This window comes from Engystomops pustulosus, chromosome 5, assembly GCF_040894005.1.
Source record: "Engystomops pustulosus chromosome 5, aEngPut4.maternal, whole genome shotgun sequence".
Taxonomy (NCBI): Eukaryota; Metazoa; Chordata; class Amphibia; order Anura; family Leptodactylidae; genus Engystomops; species Engystomops pustulosus.
This window is the reverse complement of record NC_092415.1, coordinates 63819863-63835416: the sequence shown is the minus strand read 5'-3', so window position 1 is coordinate 63835416 and position 15554 is coordinate 63819863. Positions and strand designations below refer to the sequence as shown.

The window sequence follows — 15554 nt, the reverse complement described above, 5'->3', positions numbered from 1 at the left end:
ACAACTGCTCACGTGACCGCAGCGCCGTTGTGCTCAGTGAGGGTGAGTGCAGCAGATGAGGCAGTGCTCCCCAGTGTGCGGCGTCACCTCAGACATAGCACATGTGACATATCTATCTCACTCAGAGCGTATAGCATTGAGTATACAGAACCTACTGCCATTTCCTTCTCTTAGCTCACTCCGGTCCTCTCACTCCCTGGTAGGTGTATATGTTGGGTAAGAATATGATATATATAGTATAATATAAATATATTATATATGAGTGTTTTATGTCTACATACCGGGGCACATTTACTAAGAACAGGGCAAAATACACTAAATGTAGTTTGATTTGTAGCACCTGTACTGCCTCGGCACAGTGCACCAACTTTTTTTGGTGCACCTTTAATGAGAACCCGTCATGCAAAATAACCCCCCTAAACTAAATATATTTTCAAAAACTGCCATTAGAAAGCATTGCCTCTATCCCTTCATTGTCCCTCTACATGCCTGTAAACCTAAGCAATGAGGTCCTAAAGCTGTATGCAAATGACCCGTGAAATGTCCAATGAAGCATTAGCATATTCAAGCTGTCCACCTTATTCATGAGTGGGAGGCACAGCCACACCCCCAGTGCTTGACTGACAGCTGCTCCATGTGCTTACTGGTGGCCACGCCCCCTGCAGCTTGGGTGTATGTAGGAGAGATACAACAGCTCCAGGATGCAGCCATGTTACAGCAGCACAGGTCAGGTACTTGTGTAGCTGATGTCTGTGTCTCTCACATATGTATAGCAGAACATGTCAGGTACTTGTGTAGCTGATGTCTGTGTCTCTGTGTATTAGTAGGATGCAGCATGTCAGCAGATACACCAGCAATGCTTTACTATACATTACACACAGACCTGAGCAGGGGGAGGAGAGGGGAGGGGGAACAGGGGTGACATCACTGCCCCTGACCATGTGACCAGCCTCATTTACATAATAAAGAATAGATGATTTTATAATGATTAATGCATGAAATAACTAGATAAAGGCTGTGATGGATCCTTGTGAGCTGCTCCAACAGGTAGAGGTGACAGGACTAGTGACACAGACCTGATGACAGGTGTCCTTAAGTTAGGTCATGCAACACACTTCTGCAAAGTCCATTTGCATGGCGGACTTTGAGAGTTCTTTTCAGTGCAAACTGCTTGTACATGTATTTAAGAGACACATTGTATTGGGGTGCACTATACCCAACCCAGAGCGACACACAATTCTGCACTGACAGGTGCGTTCTGGTGCTCAGTGGGACCGTGCGCCACATTTATAATGCAAAGTCCGACAGAAGTGTGTTGCACAGCCCATGTTAAAGGGGCACCAAAAAAAGTTGGTGCAGTCTATAGGAGCAGTGCAGTGAGCACCAGATTCATGAAGAACATGCGCCAGAAATCCTGAATCTGGCGCCCACTGCACACTACACAGGCACACTGCACATAGTACAGTTTCTACTGTTTTTGTAAATCTGGACCAGTGTGTTCTATCTGGTGGACTAACCAGCCCGAAATGCCTGGCATTTAAAAATGCAAAACACAGGGTGCCGGTGGGGCCACACCTGTTTGTGATGTGTTTTAATGCGTTTCTCTACTGTATATACTCAAGTAAAAGCAGAGGTGATGGGCAGGTAATGTTTCTACTTCATGTGCTCAGCGGCTGATGTAGTTTGTAAGAAGAGGACCTGCCTGGGGCGTCAAAAAGGTGAGTTCTTAGTTTAGTTTTTTATGCGCGGGGCATACTGGGAGCTGTCAGGCTGTATACTTCACAGGCTCATTAAATTCTCAATTTATATGCTAAAGGAGGCTGGCTGGCTATATACTACAGGGGGCTGGCTATATACTACAGGGGGCTGGCTATATACTACAGGGGGCTGGCTATATACTACAGGGGGCAGGCTGGCTATATACTACAGGGGGCAGGCTGGCTATATACTACAGGGGGCAGGCTATACACTACAGGGGGCTGGCTATATACCACAGGGGGCCAGCTGGCTGGCTATATACCACAGGGGGCCATCTGGCTGGCTATATACCACTGGGGGCCAGCTGGCTGGCTATATACCACGGGGGGCCAGCTGGCTGGCTATATACCACGGGGGGCCGGCTGGCTGGCTATATACCACGGGGGGCCGGCTGGCTGGCTATATACCACTGGGGGCCAGCTGGCTGGCTATATACCACGGGGGGCCGGCTGGCTGGCTGGCTATATACCACGGGGGACCGGCTGGCTGGCTGGCTATATACCACGGGGGACCGGCTGGCTGGCTATATACCACAGGAGGCTGGCAGGCTATATAGTAGGGAGGCTGTGACCAATGCTTTTCCCACCCTAGGCTTATACTCGAGTCAATAGGTTTTCCCAGTTATTGGTGGTAAAATTAGGTGCCTCAGCTTATACTCGGATCGGCTTATACTGGAGTATATGCGGAAGTTTTAAAGTGTTTTTCTTCATTGCTAGAAGTGTTAGCACCAAAAGCTTTTCTACAACACAGGGCCCATAGGCCACAACCACACGTAGCGGACACCTCTGCCCACTGTGATCACTGATTGAAGCTCTCTGAATACTTTACCCTAGTCCCAGACTGCAATGACCAGCTGTAAGGTGTCTGTAATGAAGCTTTATTGATAATCCTTGGTCCAATTACAGCACAAAACTTTAAAACTCCAATTGTCACTGGGGCAAAACATTTTTTTTGTCTGGATCTACAATGATAAAATATAGAGTTTCGGCTTACATACAGTTTCGACGTAAGAACAAACCTGCCTGTGCATAAACTTACAGGTCTGTTCCATTCAGTATGTAGACTGGATAGAACTTACAGCACTGATTTTTCCATTACAATGGCACCTCCTGCTGACAGATAATAGTTACTGCAAGATTTCTACAAACCCTTCAGATTAATGAGAGGATTTTGTCCTCGCTATTTCAGTAGCCTCTATTATCTGTTATACTCATGTGGCTGCTGATAGATTTTCTGCAGACTTTAAACCTGCAGGAAGATTCTAGATTAATGCAAAAATATAGATGTATTTCTATACCATGGTTTCTGCAGATTAAACTTCGCATCAAGGACCCACTGATGAGTTACAGAACTGTATTATGAAACCTTACTGTTTGACCACTGTGTGTGGTAAAGGGTCACTGTATGGAAGTGAAGCTTCAAATTTTGGTGGAAATTCACTCCAGTCCCTCCTGCAAGTCTGCCACCGACACCTCATATAGCAGAGACAATAAGCTGTTCAAGCCAATAAGATAAATCTGGCCAAATGATATATGAATATATATAAAATATATATATATATATTATTGTGAACCAAACATACCTTGAGAACGATGTAGCTACACTGATGCAGAAACATATCTAGTTTAATGCCTGAACTGAATGGCTTTGGTGAAAAAACTATTATAAAATTATGATAATTAGGCTTTTTCGCTACTGTGGTTGCCCAAGTGCTCTCCTCTTACCCTAATTATGCACTTCTCCAGCCTTGTCCTGCCCAGCATAAGATGAGAATACTTCATGCTTCTGTCCCTGACAGGCAGAAGTAATCAATTGCTGCACCATCCCCCAGCTGCTGTGTATGAGTCATCCAGCTCCGATTGTTTAGTCCTGTCTGAACAGTTCAAGCAGCTCCTGTGTATGTGGAAGTAATGTGTTTATATATGGCAGCCAGGGCACCCTGCTTTCCCAAGTTCCTGAATTTTATAATTGTTCTTTGGGCAAAACCACTCGGATCAGGGATTAAACAAGATATGTTTCTGCATCAGTTTTCCTACAGCATTCTCAAGGTATGTTTGGTTCACTACGCATAAAAATAAATGGTAGATTTCCTTTAGCATTCCCATGGTCATTGATTGATCTATAGATCTAATACTGACATCTAGTGTCTGATATCTGTATTGTCCCTGTCTTTTTTACTTACACCTGTCACATCAAAGATTATACTTTTTGCCCAATTTGGCTAAATGAAATAATGTGGTGTAAAACTATTTATTTTCTGTATCTTGTCAGATGTAAAAAATCTTTTGAATTAAGTGTTGATTAATTATTCTAAATTATTTTTGTAATAATATACAGGTGGTCCCCTACTTAAGGACACCCGACTTACAGACGACCCATAGTTAAAGACGGACCCCTCTGCCCACTGTGACCTCTGGTGAAGCTCTCTGGATGCTTTACTATACTCCCAGACTGCAATGATCAGCTGTAAAGTGACTGTAATGAAGCTTTATTAATAATCCTTGGTTCAATTGCAGCAAAAAATTTTGAAACTTTAATTGTCACTGGGGCAAAACATTTTTTTGTCAGGATCTACCATTATAAAATATACAGTTTTGACTTACATACAAATTCAACTTTAGAACAAACCTACAGACCCTATCTTGTATGTAACCCGGGGACTGCCTGTAGTTTGCTAACCTTTCACTACATTGATTTAGGGCTATAATTAAGGTTTTCCCTTTACAAATTTTTCATGAAGTTTGGCCTTATTTTTGTTATTCGGTGATAAAGGAATTACAGTGGATACGAAAATTATTCATACCCCTTTAAAATCACTGAATCCTCAAAACCTAGAATGGTTCAGAACTACTGGTGCCATCGTATCCAGAGAGATCTCCTATGTCCTCATCCAATGGTTTGAGAACAGACCCTATATTCTGGAAATGATTACATGATATGTATGTACACATATGAAAATCATCCTTCCCAAAGCCTTTAAAGCCTGACCTCCTGACGCTTTTGTGTACACCTGTTCTCCCACATTGAGCCCTACAGGTTGGCAGAATAGCTGTAAGCTGTCTAAAAGGAAATCTGCCACCTAGATCTAGGATTGTAAACCAAGCACACTTACATGCAGATGTGTTACAAGGCTTTAAAAATTGTGCAAATTAGCTTGAGGGGCTCTGGGCTCCATAGCTGTTAATGGATCCTGGAAGCTCATTTGCATAATCTTTGTATTTGCATTGTTTTCATAAACACAAGGGCATAAGAAGCTAAAAGAAGGGCAGATCCTGTCTGAGAGGGCACACCCCAGTATGTTAGTGTGATTGGTTTACAATCCTTGATCCTGATGGTAGATTTCCTTTAAAGGAAACCTACCACTTGTAGTGGCAGGTTTCCGATGGCAATACCGAGCACCAGCTCAGGATGAGCTGGTGCCGGAGCTTATTTTAGTTAGTGTTTTAAACCGCGGTATCGCGGTTTAAAACACTTTTTAAACTTTATAGCCGGCGCAGGCAGGTACGTGCTCGGCGCTTACCATGCGCGCGGCTACATAGGAAGTGAATGAGAGCCGCGCGCATGGTAAGCGCCGAACGCGTACCTGCCTGCGCCGGCTATAAAGTTTAAAAAGTGTTTTAAACCGCGATACCGCGGTTTAAAACACTAACTAAAATAGGCTCCGACACCAGCTCACCCTGAGCTGGTGCTCGGTATTGCCATCGGAAACCTGCCACTTCAAGTGGTAGGTTTCCTTTAAGTCTATAGCTAGCTGTATATGTTGTGCTGTTGATTAGTTATAAAATGTTTATATCAAGTGAAAACTTTGTGAACTTCAGACAGCAGATCAGACCTTGTGTCCATTTGTTCAGCAATAAAAATGCTGACATAGCAAACACAGACAAAAATGTATTCTGTAAGTTTGAAAGCTTTTGAATTTCTTTGCACCTAAACAATATGCCACTATTGTTTATGAAAACTGTTGCCACTGGTAATGTCTACTAGCAGTATTATGCCCTTACAGTGGCATCCTTCACAGCGAACTATTGAGCATATACATTAGTAAATCCTTCTGATGTTTACTCCAGATCACAAGCATATTACCAGTACATAGTGTCCACATTGCATCTGGGCTATGAGTAGGGTGCTCTCTGGGTGTGAGTTTCACAAGAATGGATATGATAGGTGTTGATATACGTTACGTTGAAATAAAGGATTCGGTAACAAATATAAAAATATTTTGAACCTGAAACTTGTTGTTTTAGTACAATAAACTGTTGGGATGTATTTCCTGTCTTGGCAGAATGGATTAAGTAGCCTATTGTGTTCTACCTACACATCAGAGACATTCTACCCCGATTTATTCCTTGTGAGTCTTGGTCCCCCACGTGGCAACGTGTGAGAACTGGATATCAGTACACCATAAACGGAGTTATGTTGTGGAGAAGATAAAACTGTTAAGGGGACATTGAACCAACACTGCGGTCCTCTCATTCTCTAGGTTAGTGGGGATACTAGCAGTCAGCACTTTTACTCTTACACATTCAAGTAGGTTGACCCGAGGTGAACCTGCACAATTCATTGGCAGATTACACTAATGCTTTCCATTTGGCTTCTTTGTTAAAGCTCGTTCCCTGGTAGATGCCCAGGTATCGAACAGTATGCCTACAGACTGGGATCTGAATACACCGAATTGCAACATTATTTTGGCTGGATTCACTATATCAATTTACATAGCTAAAAGAAGCCGGTAGAATGTTCACATCAGCACAGATTTTGTAAGTAGAACAAATAAAGTGTGTGAAGTTTTATCAAACAGTACTGTGCTATGTGGATTTATTATTCTTAAAGGAGATTTCTTAGTGGAGGAGACCCTACAGGGAAAACTGTTGGGAATTGGACAACGCAACACAACTGTGGAATCTATCCACCCCAACCATAGAGGACTTGTGGAACTGACTTGGAGAACATATCACCTAAAAAAAAATGGAAAACTCCTGAGGTTGAAGCCTTGGATTGGTACAGATTTTCTATGAACTTCCGGACATTGGGACTGGTTCGTAATCCAAGTGCTCCCCAGAGCAATACTGTGCTTTTAAGAGTACATTCACCCATTGGCGTATATGGTGCCTGGTCACAGTGTGGTGAGCGCATATTGCCGTAAAATATAGAACATCTCCTATACTTTGCTGTGTTATGGCGTCGGCCTTGCGCTGCTCTATGGAGAGGGGAGGGGTGAGCAGCGCTCATCCCTCCTTCTCTCCAGCCGGGCTGACACACGTTCATGTGAATGTACCCGTACACTGATGTTGATATTCCAGATTTTATACTGTATGTCACCTGCAGCTGCCAGATTATATTGGTAATTGTAACAAGTACAAATAGTTTAAATCACTACTTGTGTCAAATCGGGGTAGAAAGTTTGTAAAATGTTACTTCCTGCATGTTGAGAGTAGTGTTTGACAGACACTCTATAAGGGTTGTATCATTAGAGTTTTGTTAATTTTCTTTTCTAAAAGTCTCAAACTTGCACCATATTTTGTCAAAGTAAGCCAAAGCACTCTAATCAGATTTATGAAGTGGGAGCTTTCATATGCTTGTGGCCTGTGAGATGGAGGAGATGCAGTGCAGGCCATGTGTGATGATGCATGCGGCTGCGTCCGATAGCCGGAGCTGCCCTAGCACAGGCAGATGTGCCATCACCTGTCACTTACGCCACAGCTCCTGCAGCCCTGAAGAGAAGAAAGCATGAATATGCGAGGGGAATAAGGTAAGTATTTTTCCCCTTTATCTATGGGGGCACTGTTACTATTGGGGGAGGCACTAGGACTTGGCTTCTGTGGAGTGTGATGACCCCCCCACTCTCGAGTCCAATCATGGGTTACACTTACACTAGGGAGCATCTTAATTTAAAACATAAATCCCACCAACTATCCAAGATATCCGTAGCACTCTCAGCACCCACACGAGCTGCCACCACCCTCGATTTCCGTATACTTAGGAAGGCCATAGACATCTCATTCGCACAGACACCTCACACTGATAAATCACACAGAACATACAATAACTAAATATGCTATTTTATAAGAAACTTGGTAATGTTAATGTCTTCAGAAACACAAATTCTTTAAAACTACAAGGAGAGGCTTATTAAGTTTTAAAATTTAAGACATGCGCATGCAGTGCAATCATAAAATATGTAGTTGTCAGCTAAAGAATAAATGTACCTAAGGCATAGGTACCATTACTATATTTGCTACTATCAGGGGTAGTGGACCTACTGTACCACCGCGAGCGATGACATAAGCCGACACCAATACCGCCAGGTCACTCCACAGGCGCAAATTCTGTGCTCAGGGCGAAGGACAGAGTTGTAGAGCAAAATTGCAGTCGGGGACAGGCAGGAGGTCAGAACAGGTAGCACAGGATTGTAGTCAATATTAAAACAGAAGGTCAGGGCTGACAGCAGAGGAACGAAGTCAGGAACGGGAAATCAGTATAAACGCTCAGGGTATCAAACACTGCTTATCACTGTGATCCGGCACAAAGATCTGGCAGAGGACACAGGATAGGGTCGGGAATTTAACTGGGAAGGTGGCCGGCCAGCAGCAATCATTGATGTTCTGGCCCTTTAAATCTTAGAAAGCCGGCACGCCGGGAACTGATGCTGATGCGCGGTAAGGTAAGTGTTGCTGACCTGGAGGGGCACAGGGAGAAACACGGGTGTGCCTGCGACCCGAAACATGGGCAGCAGGAGCACCCGTGACAGCTACCGTGAGTTGACCCGTGACTGATGAGTGACTGCTCAGAATAAAAAATGAAATCTGTTGGTCACCGTTTACAGTAACTCATAAGCTCTCACTTCTGCACCTTTGCTGTGACTCACTGTTATCTTCTACTATGAGGGGGAGCTACATAGAGACAGTCTTATACTATGTCATATTTATCATCTAGCATCAGACATTGTGATAAATCTGACGGTTCTGGTATCAAAGCTATGTAGTGATCTTGGTTCTGGTCCAGTATCTATGTAGTAACCTTCAAACTTGTAATGTATCTATGCAGTATTCTTGGCTCTACTATCATATCTATGTAGTGATCATGGTTCTGGTACCGTATGTATGTGGTAAGCTTGCTTCTGGTAATGTATCTTTGTTATAAACTTGGTTCCGATACTTTTTCTATGTGGTCTTCTTGGTTCTGATAATGTATCTACTGTATGTAGTAATATTGGTTCTAGTGCTGTATCTATATAATAAGCTTGGTTTTGGACTGCCCCCATGTATTATGTTAAGTTATGTTTTCTATGTAACAAGTTTTTTTATATTACTGTTTTAATGCATTCAACCCCAGATGATCTAAACTGTTGGGCAGGTCACAATCTCTTTGCAGCTCAGTGCTGTAATAGTCTTAAAGATGTCCACTTTCAGCAAATAATTTATATGTTAATGTTTGTGTAATAAAAAGATATACCATATTCTGTATCAAATCATCACTGTTTTTAAGATCTCTGCTTGCTGGAAGATCTATGGGAAGCTTCACTGCTTACTTCCTGTGGATAAAAAAAACAGTACTTGATCGTGTGATTTCACACAGGTGCATGGCTCTGATTACTCTCTGTGACACTAGCAATCCGTGCACCTGTGTGATATTACATGACCAAATACCTTTTATATCCACAAGAAGTAAAAAAATGAGACAAACAGTGGTGGCAAACCTATGGCACGGGTGCCAAAGGCGGCACTCGGAGCCCTCTCTGTGGGCACCCAGGCCATCACCCCAGCCAGGGCCGGTTCTAGACAAAGTGGGGCCCTGGGCAAAACTAAAAGTGAGGCCCCAAAATAAAACTATTTTATGACCAGTCACAGTCAGTAAGAGGCTCCTTTAGTATGGTAAAACAAACTGTAAAATGGGAGAATTTTATAGGAGATAGATAGATAGATGATAGGGAGATTTATGGGTGGCTCCGTGATTAGCACTACAGCCTTGCAGCGCTGGTCAACATCTGCAAAGATTTTGTATGCTCTCTCTGTGTCTGCGTGGGTTTCCTCCGGGTCCTCCGGTTTCCTCCTACACTCCAAAAAATTACTGGTAGGTTGATTAGACTGTGAGGCCCATTGGGGAGGGGGACCAATATTTTCTGAAAGCAGACACTTGCCCCATTTTCAAAATTGCATCAAAGATTTTATAGACATAGACGCCTTCATGCAATTTTGATTCAAATTGAAACATTCTATTAAAAATACTTAAAATTTGACCTTGATGGCAAAAAATTTGATCCAAACATAAAATATTTACCTTCACATCTCCTAAATGTAATACATGGACATGTGTAGAAATCACAAATGTGCCCTATTGATATGTTCACATAAATAAATCCACATAAAATCACTAAAACTGTAATAACTAGATATCTGCTTTTCAGCTAGACATTTTTAGACAGTCACAACCTGCAAAATATATCAATAAAACAATAAAAAGTAAAGGAGCCATAAAACCTAGAGAATTTTGAAAGCAGACAACCAGGCGATGCATTTGGCAATTAACATTCAAAATTTCCTCTAAAATATGTACAAATCCAGAATACTTATATAAAGAAAATCTACTTTCCTAAAACAGATGTGAGGAGATCATACAGACCCCACATGTGTATATTCACCAAAATATGCAGGGAACTGCAGAAAACTGCAGGGAACTGCAGAAAATTCACACAGATGTATCATTGTCTGTTCCTTACACAATGGTCACCCAAATAAATAACTATATATCCATAAACCCCTCTAATGAGATAATAAAAGTCAAGTTTAGATGTGCGCCATTGTATTATCACAATAACAGAACCCTCCGCGCTTCATAAGAATGAAAGTGAGAATGTCATAACATAGGTGTAAATAATGGAGGATGATGGGAAATAAAAACTTTATTCCAGGACATGTGTGTGTTTTTGGTGTTACATATAACTTTATGGACATGTTCTGGTCGTGGTGTAGTGTAGGATTGAATGTTCATCGTATCAGTCAATTTTCCCAACAAAAAATAACTATCACAAAATAAAAGGGAATAAGAGAGAATGGGCCGCATTTATCACTTTTGTGCGCCTAGGTGTAGTAGTTGCGCCTAAATTCTGGTGCACTGTTTTCCAGAATTATCACAAGCTACAACCATCTATGATAAGTTAATTTCCTGCCTCTTATTAATCACTTCACTTTAACACAGTTTAGGCGCAATTTTGGCGCAGTTAAGGCGTAATGTTAGATTCAGGCACTTACATGTGATCCTGCTACAAGCTCCTCTCTGCTTCTCCCACAGCCCAGAATGAAGATAACACTCACAGCAGCACCCAGGTGTGTGACACCCTGCACCCAGTGATCTCCTCAGCAGGGGCTTCTCCTGGAGGGGATCCCCCAGTGCTGGTCTCTTGCTGCACCCCTGTAACTCTGCACAGTATCCCCCTCAGATACTGTGCAGAATGACATGGGGGACACTTGTCAGTACTATCTGCAACATTCTGTAACGTTCTCTTCTCTCTTGCTTTGAGCTCAGGATTCTGCAGAATGTTATGTAAATAGAAGGTGATGAACTGTAAATAGAGTCTGCAGCTCGAGTCTGCAGAGTATCTCATGTCTGTATGATCTGTTCTAGTGTCTGCAGTGTCTGGATGAGCTTTTCTGCAAAGGGGCTCAGTGCTTTCTTCTCAGTTAACGCCAGCTCCGGGCTGGAGTGTTTTTGCGCCCGTTTTTGCGCCTAAATGAAAAGTCGCAAGTGATGAATATCATTAGGCGCATCAAAACATCTGGATTGCTAGGATAAATGAGGGAAAGCTGGTTATTTTTTGCTGCGCAGCTAGCATTTAGTCGCAAAAATGGCACAAAAAATGGTGCGCCTGAATGAAAGGGCGCAAAAACAACAGAAAAAAAACGATTGATACATGTGGCCCAAAGTGTGTTCTTAGATTTGCATAGAGAAGGGTTAAAAACATGAAAATTTGTTGATATTATCCCTTCTCAAAATGTAGTACTAGTAACATATAAAGTGAATATTTCCATTATCTGTGAGGTGCAGCAGCTCCTGTGTGCAGCTAATACTCCATGCAGCCTGATGGCTAAGAATCTGCAGAGGGGGAGACACTTCAGGGGGCTGTATCTCTGGTTCTGTGACTCATAGAAACTCACTTCTTTTTTCCTATGAAAGAAGAGAGTCTCCTCTTTTATATGAAAACGGAGATATTAACTGTTAAACTGCCGTCGGAAGTGATATTTATATATAAAAATGGCACCTGATATTCTCACTTTAAACCTGAATATCTCTGGATCCCTGGCACCTAGAGACACAATTTAAGATTCATTTGAAAGAAGAGATTCTCCCCTTTCTCCCTGGGGCCCTGGGCAATTGCCACCTTTGCCTACCCATAGCGCCGGCCCTGACCCCAGCACACTAGACAGAACTCAAAGAATCTTCCTACAATGATAGGCAAATTTGCCCTCCTCCTTTCAACTGCGTTGGTGTCCTTAGGAGGCTGAATGACTGAAAGTTATCAAAGAACAAGGAGAAATAAATTACTGCTTAAATTGCTGTGCTGGCACTTTGCAATAAATAAGTGGCTTTTGCTTAAAGTTTGGGCACACAGGCTCTAAAAGGTTAGCCATCACTGCTCTAGATTGACTGCAAGATCTTGAAATCCATCAGCATTTGATATAAAAAGTATATTAGAATATGGTATAACTTTATATTACACAAACAATATGACTTATTTGCTGAAAGTGGATAACCACTATATACTACTATAAGCTAATACTACTATTAGAACACATTGCAAACATAAGATGCTAAACTACTGTACGTTGGGAAGGGCAAAATGTGCCTGTACAATTTATGACTGTAATTGTCCCTGGCAGGTATGTAATTGATAGCTATGTCAGGTAGCCTTTGGGATCTTCAGTGGACCCTGCGATCGTTGCTGTGGGTGACAGAAGGAGTGCCTGCGGTCCATGTTCGACAGTGGTTTTAGACAGCCCTGATGAGAGCTTTTGCGATCTTGGGTGTTAGTTCTGGTGCTGGGCTTTGATAATACAGTCCAACACCCTTTCCGATATGGATCAGAAGTACCCTTAACGGTTCCCTCCAGCTGTAGTTCCACCTTTTTAGACTTCAATGATGGTTAAAGACACTCTATTGTCAAATTAGCCATGGCTCATAGAGCCGGCATCACCGGTCTGCAAGGACAGTGTTCCCCAACCGCTGGACCGCGGATCGCTTGATCCCAGGCCATGGGTAAAAAGCAAAAAATCCAATACTCACCTTCCCCGTTCCTCCGCTACTGTATTCTTTTCTTTTACTTCTCTCGTGGGTCAATGCACGGCTCTATTGCTGGCACACGTGATGATGTCATCACATTCTGCCGGCAACAGAACCTTAACCCTTTAAGGACCTGGCCCTTTTTCAGTTTTTTCATTTCTATTTTTCACTCCCCACAATCAAAATCTATAACTTTTTTTTTTACACATAAAGAGCCCTGTAACGGCTTGTTTTCTGCATAACAAACTGCACTTCATAGTGATGGTATTTATTCTTCCTTGCCGTTTACTGGGAAGCGGGAAAAAAATTCCAAATGCAGTGAAATTGGTGAAAAATGCTTTTGCATCGTTTTCTTGTGGGCTTGGATTTTACGGCTTTCAATGTGTGCCACAAATGACATGTCTACTTTATTCTTTGGGTCATTGAGATTACGGGGAAACCAAATTTGTAATAATTTTTTATAATGTTTTCATACATTTACAAAAATTAAAACCTCCTGTACAAAATTTTTTTTTTTCTGGTGCTAATAACTTTTTCATATTTTGGTGTAGGAGCTGTGGGTGTTGTCATTTCTTTTGCGACTTCTGATGAAGTTTTCAATGCTAGCATTTTTAGGGCTGTATGACCTTCTGATCACTTTTTATTGTATTTTTTATATTTTTCAAAATGACAAAAAAGTGCAAACGCTATTTACCGTTATGGGGTTTAACGCAGTGAAAAACCGCTATTATATTTTATAGTTCGGGCATTTTTAGACCCGGCGATACCTGATGTGTTTATGATTTTTACTGTTTATATTTATATCAGTTCTAGGGAAAGGGGGGTTTGAGTTTTTAGGTTTTTTTATAATAATTTTTTTTCCCTTTTTTTTATTTTTACGTTTACTATTTTTCAGACTTCCTAGGGTACTTTAACCCTTGGATGTCTGATTGATCCTATCATATACTGCCAAACTACAGTATGGGAGTATATGGGGATTTTCATCCTCATTTATTACAAGGTGCAATAAGCACATTGTAATGAAAGGGTTAAATCCAGACAGCCTCGGGTCTTTGGAAGACCCTATTCGGAAGCAACCAATTGCCACTCTATGAAGAAGTCACGGGGAGCAACGATCTCCAACAAAATGGCAGCTATCACGCCCGGCAATGTGCGGGCGTTACCGGTAAGTCTTTACTGCGATATGCAGCAAAGACTTACCGGCTATGGAGAGGGTTCAGCCCGTGAGCCCTCTCCATGAACCCGCAGCCGACCCGTGACGTGCTATTACGTCATGGGTCGTGGAAGGGTTAATGCAGAAATGAAGGAAGAGAAGACAACAGCGGGGGAAGGTAAGTATTGGATTGTTTTTTTAGACAGTTCGACTGAAAAAGGGGACATAGGAAGCAAGGGGTGGGGGCAACTACAGGAAAGGGAACATGAGAGGGGGCAGCTACAGAAAAAAGAGGCACGTTACAGTAAAGGGGACACTGGAGAGGGTCAGCTACAGGAAAGGAGACACTGGTGGGGGGCAGCTACATAAAAGGTGACACTGGAGGAGGGCAGCTACAGAAAAGTTGACATTGGAAAGGGGCAGTTACAAAAAATGGAAGGGGGTCAGCTACAAGAAAAAGGCACATTGGAAGCAGGGGGGTTGCTACAGGAAAGGCTAAGCACACAGGGAGTTACAGTGGGGAGTGCCAAGGTACATTTTTGGCTAGACACCAGACCCCATCCCACTGGTCCCTGGAGAAAATTTATGCTCACAGCCGGTCCCTGGGCAAAAAAAGGTCCAATGAACTAGGGGATACTTGCTGTTTCTTTAGTTTCCAATTGCAAGGGATCATTTATCCTTTATCCTGTGGATGGGTCAGAAATATGGTTTTTAATGGTAATAAATCTGGTAGCCAAACGCACTTAGGTGTAAATATGCAGAAAATGGCAAGTGAGTCTAAAAATGCAAACATTGGCCCACATTTACTAAGGTCCTTGCAACAGTTTTCTGTCGGACTTTGCACATTCTTTTCAGTGCAAACTGCTTGCACAGGTATTTAACAAGTGTCTGCGCCACATTTGTGCCGCATGTGATCGTTTGTGGCGCAGCTGCACTTTTCTTCATGTGACACAAATTTATGCAATGAATGGATGTTCTTTATCGTGCAAAGTCCGACAGAAATATAAGGCACGACAGAAAGTTGGTGCACTATGTTGGGGCAGTAAGGGTGCACCAGAATCATGCAGAACGTGCACCAGAAATCATAAATCAGGCGCACTCTGCACTATACACAAGCAAACTGCTCAAAGTACAGTTTGCACTGTTCTGTTTTTAGTAAATGTGGACCATTGTTTGAAGGGGTTTTTCATAGAAACATACAAGTTATCCAGCTTTCCTTTATAGAGAACCCCTAGTAAAGAGGTTTCTGTAATTTTCTACTCTGCACTGCAAAAGGTCCAGCACTTTACCTTTATCTCATGGGCTCCATAAGAACCTCAAAGATCAAATTTAGTTCTATTGCATTTTGTGTCAGTAAAAATTTGGAGAA

General features: G+C 42.3%; 1 protein-coding gene across 3 annotated transcripts in view; it reads left to right on the top strand.

The window, feature by feature from the left end:
• Positions 1-5: 5 nt before the first annotated feature.
• LOC140132870 (acetyl-coenzyme A synthetase, cytoplasmic-like) overlaps positions 6-15554 on the top strand; it is a 56009-nt gene continuing 40460 nt past the window's right edge. For all 3 annotated transcript variants that reach the window (XM_072152224.1, XM_072152222.1, XM_072152221.1), the window contains exon 1: positions 6-199. The gene's annotated coding sequence lies outside the window, so the exon portion shown is untranslated. The remainder of the gene's footprint in view (positions 200-15554) is intronic.